At 35.5% G+C, this 12405-nt stretch overlaps 1 protein-coding gene across 1 annotated transcript in view; it reads right to left on the bottom strand.

The window, feature by feature from the left end:
- The window catches only part of GPC5 (glypican 5), a 742838-nt gene that overhangs the window by 86876 nt on the left and 643557 nt on the right, over positions 1–12405 (bottom strand). The window lies entirely within an intron of this gene.

Below are 12405 nucleotides of genomic sequence, written 5' to 3' on the forward strand. Positions count from 1 at the left end.
TATGAATGAAGAACTTCATTTTTCAGATGAGAACACTAAAGTACAGAAAAATCTCTCCTCAAGTCTCACATCTTATTAGCAGGAAAAGTAAAACAAAAATTCCTACAGATATTTTGATTTATATTCTCCTAGCTGAACTAAAAAGCAATCTTTCTTTCTCCTTTGCAAATACTTTAGTGAATACTAAATGATAACTGAAATGAAATGACAAGTATCTTCAAATCTTTATACCCTGATGTATCTACTTTAGAAGAAATTCAGGTTTAATCATTGTTCTGAAGTGTATTTAAATTTCCTAATCTGTTAATTAGTGAGTCCTGTTTGTTGATTATCTCTGTTCATTTTACTTCGGTGACTAAAGGTCATTGAAATGTTTCTTTCCTCAAAAAAATAATGTTGTCTCCATGGAGTAATTCATGTTAATTCATGGTCATGTGGCCTTTCAATCCATTAATTAAATTGAGACTTCACTGCTTTCACCCATGCACCCTTAATTAAAAATGCTGAGAGAGAGAGAGGGATACAAAGAAATAACATATGGCATTATCAGCATTGTGCCCAAGAGAACTATTTAATAACAGTTCAAGCTAATATATTGTTAATAAAATCTAGTTCTTCTCTCAGAATGCATAGGATAATGTGCATTATAAAATTTGTTCACTATTTACTTATTCACATTTATGCTCTTCAACAGCCTTGATGACCAATGATTCATACCTCTCAGTAGCAGTAAGGTGGAATATTCAAAAGCCGCAGCTATGAATCTGAATTTGATTGTATAGAACATATTTTGATCAGAAGTCATGGTATCTAGCTGCTCTTCATTACTGCTGACGAGTTTTGGATAGCCAAAACTCTGTGCAGAATGAGTTAAGCTTGTATCCTTGACAGATCTGCCTGAAGTCTATTGAAGAAAACGTTTACTCAACATGTGATATACTTCATTTCTTACTGGATCATTTTCTGAGGCTGTTGATGTAGCCTAAATAAAATACTAAATCTTAGAGACCAAAGAAAGAGCTAAAACTAAAAAATAGACACTTCCCTCTGTCATGCAAACAATAGGCAAGTGAAGGTATCTCAAATAAAACAAATGGTACCTGGAGATTCTGGGAAAGTGAAATGAATTACTTCTCTTAAATTAATGACTTATTCCCTTTCAATTTCCCAGGTCTCAAGGGAAAGGATTCTGCAAAGCATTACTCCAGTCTATAATATGCACACTGAGTAACTCCTACTGGGAATCTACCAGGAGGCTGGCATGGAAGCCCTGCCCAGGGTACCCTTCAAGGCACCTAATGCACAGCAGCAGGGAGAAGTCAGCAGTGGCACAGCCCTGAAGGTACTTGGATAGCCAAAGGAATAGGGACAGAAGAGGAACAGTTAACAACAAGTCTTTTATTTAAAAACATCTAAATTATCAGAGCTTGCCAGTGGTTCCTTGCATGCAACTGCAGCTAAAGAAGTGTTCAAATTTCATTCACAAGGAAAACGCTTAATTCTTGCTATCTCAAAGCTGTATAATAGAGCTGTAAGTCCTTCCTTTCAAGGACAGCACAATCAGTCATTTCTCAGTTGTCCTCATTCACGCGGAATCATCTGACTCTCTCTTGGTAGGATTTCCCAGGTTTCCCCTTTAGGAACTAAATTAATGCTCTGCAGATGGATTTTAGTGGCTGAATTCCAAGCTCTTTGTGTTCATTGGCAATCCATTATATCAGTATATATCCAGAATAACTTCATTCAAACCCATGACTTGTTTTCACTTAATGCTTTAAATACTCAATGCTGTATTCTGTTTCTACTATTAAGAAAAAGGTGCAAGTTGTTCACAGAAAAAAAAAATATATTAATGCATGGAACTAGGGAAACTTAATTAAATGATTCTCTATAAGAAGGCAAATAATAACAACAGTTATAATAATTAATAATCGATGCAATTGGCTCTGGGGTGGATATATTGCAGGATGTCTTTTAAGTTTTTTCCCTCAGGCTTTTATTTAAACATTTTCTTATTGCTATCTTAAAAGTTAAAGGTAGTGACAATTTTTAGAACTGAATGATAGAACACTTCTTCCCACTTTCAATTCCTCTACCAGCTTTCTAGTGGTGGGAAATACCTAAATCTTGCTTACTATTTTTCCTCTTTTCAAATAATAAAATGGTGACAAATCATGATTTTTTTTTCACAGTCAGTGTGGGATTTTTCTCCATATCATGTTTACTTTCTCTTGTTAAAGTTTAATGTATCCTGGACTTCCTGAAGATAATTTCTTTCATGATCTAATCCTAGGTGTTTTAAAATTAAAAGTAAACCATTATTTGTTATGTTAGATTATTCCAAGGTGATCTTCCTCCTTCCCAAGACTTTGTTTATTCTTCTGGCCTTTCAGAGTGTGTTCTTTTGCCACCCAGAGAGATTAGTTTTCTTCTGTTTTAGTTCTCTGAAATAACTACAAGGACAGAAGAGAGTCAACTACTGAAAAGAGAGTCAGAAATACACAAACAAGTACAAGAGGGAAGAAACAATTGCAGCAGCACCACATTAAATCACCTTAAACTGTTGTAGACCTGTACTTTCAGTTGTTTCAAATACTTGTATTACACATATTTTATATCCATTTTTAATTGACATCTGCAGAAGCTAGACACATTAAACCGTTTCAATTCTTTGTTCTACATTCATTTATTTCGAATGCTTAACCAAGTCACAGTTCTTCTTGAAACTTCATTTTACTTCTTTTAAGAAATCATTGCTTCCATGAGAAACGTTAACAACCACTAGGGATTTTCCTCTACAGAAACTTACTAATACATATCCAACCCCTGACTAATTGGCATGACATTCAAAACAGGCCACCTCATCACTTGTGGTTTTAAGATGAATTCTTTGAATTACATTAAGAAAGCAAAAGAGAGAATGAGAACATTTATTGAATTTGCTCTCATTTTTTTTTTTTTTTGGATCCAGGAAGAGAATAAAATTATGCCTTCAATACTGCTGATTTTTTTATCTGATCAATTTCCTGGCACAAAGGGTTCTAGTTACACTGACTTATAACATTTTGACATAGATTTTTTTACATCCCCTTTTCAAACATCTGTTTTGAAATAATATTTATTACTTGATGCAAAACAAAATTAGTGAGAGTCCACAAACAAAACTTTGAATAAAATGGCACCATCTGCTTTGGAGACCTAGGACAGTTGTTTTAGGAAAGAACTCATGCTGCACTGTGAAAACCCAGAATAATCTTTCTGACAAATACACACGGTAAATGTTCACGCTCTGCAATATATGGGTAAGACAGCAGCCATTTCCAGCAAACACCCTGAGCAAATCAATTGGACAGTACCAGAATTACCTCCTGCTTTACCATGGAAGCAAGCCAGGATCCTGCTACTTGGCCGCCTCCCTTTCCTCCCTCATAAAACATGCACACATAAGCCCAGCAGCTCTCTGTCACCCAGACTTCCACCAACATAATGTATTTGCCAATTAAGTTGGAAGATTCCACCCAAATTCTAATATCTTGAAACACTGTCCCTTCTTATTTGGCTGGAGATAAGTTTGGTCTCATGTAGTATACAGTAAAAAAAAAACCACAATAAGGCAGAGAAAGAGACTCTAATGTTTCACTGGCAAAGAGACAAAATACAGTGAGCCATATGGAATATAAAGATGAGGGGATTAAATAACAAAGTTTTCCCTTTTCTACTGGTAGTTATCTGAGCTATGAGAAATGTTTGTTCAGTTGTCTGTGTGACAGTAAGCAAATACATTTCAAGCTAGCTTTCAGCATCCTCTTCAATGGAGCCATTCAAGCTACACAATACTTTTGTTTGACGGGGTCTCTAAGATGCTTTATCAATTATTAAAGAGGCATAATAAATGTGTCCAAGGAGGAGAAGAAACAAAGAGTAGTAATTTTAGCTCTAATCTACAAGCAGGAAAACCTGTGCTCCAGGTCTTTCTCATCTTAAGCAGGTTCAAGTACCCTATGCTTTGGTATGAAGTCTAGGCCAAGATAAAGACTCAAATGAGATGATTCTTAAGACATTCACTAAAGCTGAAAGAGTGTAGAAAAATAAACACCATATGCACAAATCCAGGGATATAATAAATAAGTGCAGATTTGCTTCTACATCTCAGTTAAAAAAATATATCTGTTTTCTGGTTTATGTTCCAAAAATTCTCTGTTTTATTTGGTAACAAATACTAAACACATAAACAATACTTACAGCACAGAGCAGCATGTAAAGAAAAGAAATATATTGCAAGGGCATATCAAAATCTTAATGATGTCAAGAAATCTTTTTCCCACTGTGTGTTTTCTGAGATTTTGAGCAAGACCCCCCAAGAAGGATTCAGATTATGTGAATTTATCATCTCAGAAATTCTCAGATCACAAAATACTGCAGTATAGGTAGATAAATAATAATTTTGGTGTTCTAAATATATAAACACATGAATTTGTGTTCTTTTTTTCCCAGTGCTGGCCTTAGACTGAGACATTTATGTAGTTATTCACTTGAGCTTTTATAAGGAGTATTCGGTTTTCAATGTATTCAGGTGTTAATTTTGTATTTAAAAGGTAATTATGATATTCCTAATCCCAGGTGCATTATTTTCTCTTAGTTGAGGATCATAAAAAATGTAGAGTGGGGGACAGCAGAATTTTATTTTTTAAATTAAAAACTTAGCAGGTCACCTTTTAATAGATTTATCTATGCACAGGGATTTATATATATTCAGTAAAGACATAAAAGTAGAGATAGCAATTAAGAATTGTCCTATGGGATATTAATATATGCAGCCTTCCTTCCCTATCTATAAAAAGCTAAGTGTTTCCTATCAGATGTCAAACACCCTAAGCACCACTGTCAATAGGTGTTAAAGGAGTAATCAGTAAGGCAGGCACAATCCTCCATGCAGGATTGGATCCTAGATACAATGAATAACCTTCTCAGGTTTCAAATTCTGCTTGACATCATGTAAAGAAACTAAAGATGAAAATTACTTTACTGTTCCTTTACGTGTGGGTAAAAGACAGATGCGTTGCTACTGCCATGAAAATTCAGCCCTGGAACTTCCTATCCAGGGAGCTGGGTAGAAGGGGAGAACTGATCAAAAATATATTTGATCAAGCTAGTCTGGGATAAGTGATTCAGCAAAAGAAAATGCTCAAAACACCAAATCCTTTTGTTTCTTAAAATATTGCTGGATGACTGTAAAGTGTTAAATAAGATGTCTAGGATAGAGGATAGGAAACACATATCATGTTAGAACAGATGACCAGTTTTTAAGTTAAGGCTAGGTAAGGTAAAATCTGCCTCAGAACAAAACTCTATTTTTATAGTATGTTTAGCTTTTTAAATATGTCCTTTGATTTGTCCTGTGTAACCATGATACATCAGAGAGGGAAAGATGACCAGTGACTTTTAGAATGATGCTGATTTCAAGAAGTGTAAGTGAAGATATCCAGTAAAGCATTAGTGTAATGCCGGTGCTCTTGGGCTGCGAATTACTCTGACCTTTATGAAAATTACCATGGCCAGGCCTTCAGTCTTGTAATTACAGCAGCAGTTGAAACATTGGCCCTTATGACAAAACTCATAATTCCTTTAAGCACTAGTCTTCAAAATCAATAATGTTCTTTAGACTTAAGAAAAAAAAAAATAATTGAAATGCAGATTTATTATTAAAATGTTAATGAACGTAAACTGGGGACAATCACAAATAATGAAAATGTTTTCAAAATACTTTTTTCCTTAATATTCTTATTTTAGGAGTCAGCTTCATTAGTAATTTAGGAATATTTAATGCTTGTTTTGAGTGATTTATATATCTGTTTGATGTGTTTGTTGCCTCAGTAACTTTCTTTAAAGTGCCTTACACAAACGACAACCTTCTTTGACTTTTTTATTTCTCTTTTCATTAGAGCCAGGATACTTGTATTCAGAAAGGCACCTGAAGTAATTCTGAACAGTAAATAGTTGTACAGGGAGTTAATAAAGAACTGTGAAGTGGAGGACAGATATAATAAAAGATTATATCACAATAGATAAAAGGTACAGCAGTGCTTTTCTCACTGGGATTTTGAAAAGGACTTGAGTTCAATTGAAGTGTTAGGTACTTTAATCCTCATTCTCCATTTGCTATAAATAAATCAGGAACAAATTTACCAAGTCAACTGATGAACAGTTTTCATTATTTTAGACTACATTAACCCCCAAACTTCTACAGGGACAGGAGTGATTGACCTAGATAAGTCATGTACAACTGAGGCCATTTCTAAGAGCTTTAGAGAAACATAAAAGAGAAACACACGTGTTTGTACATGGAATATTCTCTGTTTATTCCTGTGTTACACAGAGAACAAAGCATTTTTTCTTTACTCAATATTTATTCTTTAAAAATTCAATCTTTAGTACTTTAACTACAAAGGATTTTATTATTCATATCTTATCAGGTTTGCCATCATCACTTTCAGAACTAAGGGAATGACCTTTGGAGACTAGAGTTGTCTTAGAGTACTCCTGTGGTACCCGAGAGAGATACATATCTCTAGGACACAATTTTGAGTATTCTCTTGCATTTTCTTGTAGATATATAGATATAATAATGTCAGTGTCTAATACGTAAAATAAAGTGAAATGAGTCCATGTGACAATGGTTAACATGCACATTTGTTTGGAATCTTCAAAATCACCTGGACACCACACCCTTATGACTTGGAGCGATAGATTCCACAGGTTCCTATTGTGCAAAACCATGCCACATTACCTGCGAGGGAAAGGCAGGTAGGTTGGCTTAACCCTCCCTTTCAAACCAATGAGAGCAGAACACTTCTCCAGGATTTTGGAACACCAATGACCTGGCCTGAGCAGTAGCTGCAACTTTGATCTGTGGCCAAGTATTTCAACGCTCTGAATAACAGACCGCTGAACATATGCAATGAGTGCAATGCATCCTGAACATGTAAAGCATACTGTATATGTTCTGACCATCTGTGCAGCTCATAGGTAATTTCTCAAGTGCATCCCAATTTGTCAGGCTAACTGTATGTGCCTTTTGCATCACATACTCCCAGCTTTCCTGAAAGCAACATTTGGAGAAATGGAAGAGATGCATCTCTCATAATTTGATGTAGTTACACACATGTTAAAACCCCTTCTCCTCAGTTAGATTGCACATTACCAGATACTGTCTTTCTGCCATGAGAAAGGGTCATACATCAAAGACTGTCATATAACCCAAAATGTACCTTCTGTGTAGTTCACATGTTTATCAAGTTTTTCTTCTTCTCCTAAGTTAAACAGTCCAAATAACTTAAATATTTTCTCCCTTGAAATTCTTTGCAGCTTTCTAAACATTTCTACAGATTCTTTCTGGAAGTGTGCACTCCAGAGAGCTGCAGAAAGGTGGACTGCCATGGACTGAGACCTTTTTTTTTTAGAACACGCTCCTGAGAACATTTGTCATGTTCTCAGCAGTGTCACTTGAACCCAGACCCTGATTGCTAAGACAACTATTTCAGTGGAGAGGTTGTGAGCAGCCTGAGAATAAGAAGACAATACATCATTAATGTATCTTGAGGGTTGCATTAGTTTCTGGATCTATTCAGAATGAGGCCTTTGGGTGTGATAGGAGATGATTTGTGTGACAATTTATCTTCTCCCCTCAGAAAGATCCCCTGCTAGAGTCACATCGAGAGCAGTGCTATAAAAGTATGCATACTGCTACCACAAGGCATGGGAGGGATGGGTAAATACTCTCTTGAGAACTAGATGTGGATACCCACCACATGCACTGCAATCAGTGATAAGATGCTGGCCACACATATTCAACTGATGAAAGCTAATTTATTAAAAGATACATGAAAACAAACTCTGTAAACTAGTATGCCATACATAAAAAAATACTTTTCTCATCTCACACCTCTTCCTTCTTGTGTGACAATTTTTTTGTTTTGTTTCAGCTATGACCTTTGTCAGTCACCATAACTTTATAAAATAAGGCTTTATCTACAAATCCTGTATAAGAAGTGAATGTAGTTTGCAAAATGAAATTACTGTAATTCCATGCTACTTGCTTACCAGAACTTTATATGTTGGAACTGTTTGTGATTCTTGCCCTAGAGTATTGGTTCTAGTATTGATTGAATGGAAGTCACATGTGTGGGACTCTGCCCCCCATGTCCACTTCTTCCTCTTTTTAAAAAGAAAAAGAAAAAAGAAGACTACTTAGGTTTGCATTTAGTTTGCTGCTACTGCTCCTCATTATCCATGACTCCTCTGAACCATAGAACAGCCCAGGTCAGAAGACACCTTGAAAGATCATCTGGTCCAACCTTTCATGGAAAAGGAGGCCTACATGAGATTATTTAGCATCCTGTCCAGCTGTGTCTTGAAAACCTCCAATAATGGGGACTTCACCGCGTCCCTGGGGAAGTTGTTCCTGTTATTGATTGTTGTCAGTGTAGAAAATTTCTGTATTATATCAAGATGAAACCTCTTCTGGTGCAAATTGTATCCATTACCCCTTGTTGTCAACATGTGGCTTCTTGTGAAAAGAGAGCCTCTGTCCTCTTTGTAGCTACCCTTTAAATATTGGGAAACTGTGATAAGATCCTCTCAAGACTTCTCTTCTCTGGGATGAAAAGATCTAACTGGTGTCTCCATTTAGTAAGTATACCAATATATGCAGTCATTGGGCTCTTGATTATCGCTGACTTGCACAGAGTAGGACACCCTTTGTATTTTACACCTTTGAAAATCTCTTTGACCTATTGAAGAGATCCGTTAACATCTTGGGAAGCATAGCATCTCAGCTGACCGATTTGCATATGTTCAACCTTACCTCTACAGGTTTTTCTTTCCTTGCTAATTATTCATATTACTTCATTTCTGAAGAGAATATTCAAATGAAAATAACATCAACTATTCTTAAATTACCATTTGTTTAATTGTCTGCACTATTTTATCCTTTTAATAGGTCTACTTTCTCTGCAATAATTAATTTGCCACTGATGTATTTTTCTAAGACTGTCTCTTTCACACTGACCTCTATGGTTAGCCTCAACACATTTTGATTTTTTGCTGCCTTTATCTTATCCTCAACACCAATAATATGCATAATATTACCTGGAAATCCAGATCACATTATTACCATTACAAGTCAATGAATGCTTTCACCTTAGATAATAGTTTTTGCTGGGGAGTAAATTCAAAGATAAGTGTGTTAAGAATGCATAAATGATTTTGCTTGAAGCCTCAGCAGGTACTGAGTCACAACCCATTAATCTTTTCATATACTCCTTAGCACAAACAATTACTATCCCACTATAATGAGTCTATAAAAATAAGTCTGGTGATGCTAAATATTAAAATTTAAAACAAGCGGACAAACAAAACTTTAGAGAATATTGAGTGAGTCTTAAGTATTTCTATCCAGAACTAAAATCAGTTCAATACATATAGACAGAATCTTACCATTAATAGGAGATAATTAATTTTCAACTCTACATACTATTCCATAAGACCTAAATTACAAATGTGAGCATAATTCATGCTGGTGATAAACCAGATTTATATTGATGTAATTTCATTGACAACAGCAAGGATACATCTGCATAAACCTACAGTAATGCAGTATTATGTTGTTCATTTTACTAGTAATGGACATAGCTATCTGTATATCCACTGGTTCAGCCACAGAAAACAGAACAATGGAAGAATCATAACCAGAAAGACGATTTAATGTTACAAAGCATAATGACTACCTTGTAAAAATCTCATGACAGCCATTTCTGCACTTTTCATAAAATCTAAGTCCAGTGTGGGTCAACACACCCTGTTCCATAAACTATTGTTGGATATTCTGGGTTAGCTACTGTTGAAAAAATAAAGTTATATATTGTGAAGTATGTGAAATCTGTGGATTTACAAACCTTAGTGAACACTTTCTTTAATTATGTCTATAAAAAATCAGCCTCTGTCACTATTTCAAATTGGAATATAAAACTATCTACAGTAGGTGCACATCTGCAGAGACATTAGAAAACATACTCTGGAATTAAAGGCTGCTGTTTACCCTTATGGTCTTGCAATATATTAAACTTTTGGATATCAGGAAATTGGGTCTTGTCTTATCTAATTTTGTCTCTTAATTGAACTTGCAATAAATAGATATAGTATTGACATGAACAAGGAGTTCCAATTGCTTGGAGGCTGCTTTGTTTCAATTCAGAGATCATGGTTATTTCAACAACTGTAACAAGCTCAGTAGTGATAGTACTCAGTGTTCAACGGCAGCAGGTGATCCTTGAAGAAAAGCTCCATCCCTTTTCCATGAGAAAAAGAGTCAATTTATTTCTTAATGTTCATTACTTTTTCAATTATAGTAGAAAAGGCTATAACAAATAAAATGAGGACAAACACTAATAAAGTCAAACAATGTTTTCAGTTAAGATAAATTTATACTTCAGGCTTTTTTATCTTGTCTGTGAGTTCTTGCTGTGCAGGAAAATGGAAGCTGAGTTCCAGTTCAATGAGTTTTCTTCCATTATGTCTGGATGGTCATTAAACTCATATTGAAAGATTCAATATAGCATCATAAGGCTTTAGATCAGGTCTACATTAAGGAGTGAAAGACAGCTTTTTCTCTCATGTAGTTTCCTGAAGTTATCTCTCTCCAGTGATTTAGGGATGAATATATATAGCCTTTGGACTATACATTTGTCCTCCTACCTGGCACTCCTGAATGGCCCAGCTTCTGTTTAAGCTTTATGAAAGCCATGCAGCAGGAGCTATCTCTATTGCAGCAGTATGAAAACTGATCTTACATTTGAATGTAGATGAACTCTCCTAGAAGAGTGGGCAAGGAAAATAAGTTTATGTCTTATCTATTATGGGGATCAAACACAGTATGGATATTAGTCATCCTACTCTTGCCGTCTCAAACAATTGAGACCACGTTAATTCTTTCTGCAGATCAGAAAATAAAAAAAGTCTTTCACTAATTTCACAGGAATACACTTAAACTGCAGTTAATCAAATTTAACTCAGGTGTCTGCAAGTTAGATATCCAAGTCAATTTGTCTAAGTTTATAGAGGCCTTTGTGTCAATGTAGAGAAAGTGTCTCCCAAGACAATTAATCTCATCTGGAGAAGCATGCATGAGATGATAGGTTAGATGCCTTAGATGCTTTGGAATTGCCATTTCCACTGGCTGTAGGAGCTTAGGGTGATCAATCTAGACATCTAAAGTTAGGTGAAATGAATTGCAACATAAACCTCTGGAAATCTGTAAAATTTTATTCTTCAAAGAAAAATGTAGTTAAAGAAAAAATTTAGCAAGAGATTGTATTAAAAATGTGTGGTTTATTAGTTTTCCTTTTCCTAACAATAAAGTTCTTGTTTTAGCAGTCTAGGAACATATGACTTTAATCAGACAGCCTATTAAGTTAGGACAGATGAGTAATTTTCAAAACATATTCAGCAAATGTCACCATTTTACTACATGAATCATCTGTAATTTTTTAAGATATAAATGATCAGAAATCATTACCCAAAGAATTTAGAATAATTCTTGCTCTGTCATTTGTGGGAATTTCAACAAGTTTCTAAGTTATTTTGGATAGATTAGATAGGTCTCATGGAATATTTCTGTTCTCTGATGAGATGAATAAAAATCTTGAGATCTAATGTGTTAACATATCTGAATATGAATTGGAAACTCCTTGCTTGATTTATATGAAATAGGTCATTGGCAGAAATATGTCTGAAAACATTTGCTAAAATAGAGATATAAAATTCAAAGCATTCCTGGTTTTGAAATTGCTTCAGTGAGCTGGGCTGAAGCTATTTTTCCTCACATACCTCACAAAAAAAAGTAACAAAAGGAGAAATAAGCTATGGTCCAGAATAGATGTAGTATCATAGGAAGAAATACAGCTTAACTTGTAGGTGATGCAGCGTAAATACTCTCTGACCACTGCTCTTCTCCCTTTTTGCCTCTGTATCTTTTGAATTCTCCACTAAGTGCAAGTCATCTGCCACCCAGCCAGTGATTGCAGCATTCCTCCCTCTGGGGACAAAACCATCCAGTCTCCTCTTCTTGAATCAATGCTCTCACCACAGCAGTTTGGCATGAGGAGAGGTTTTCACTTCTGTCTCTGTCAGATAAACTGAAGCCTTGTCTTCAACTCCATGGGCCCCAGATGGGTAGCTGCAACCATCGTGAAGACTCCAGGCCAGCCCCCAGCCAGACATGCTCCTGTTCTTACTGTTTGCTGTTGGTAAACTCATGGTAGCCATACACAAGTGAACCACTTTTAGAGGTGCCTCTTTCTCCGCATTAATCATATCACAGTAACAGCTTTTCATCCCTGTACTCTGCCA

This window comes from Strix aluco, chromosome 2 (genome assembly GCF_031877795.1).
Source record: "Strix aluco isolate bStrAlu1 chromosome 2, bStrAlu1.hap1, whole genome shotgun sequence".
Taxonomy (NCBI): Eukaryota; Metazoa; Chordata; class Aves; order Strigiformes; family Strigidae; genus Strix; species Strix aluco.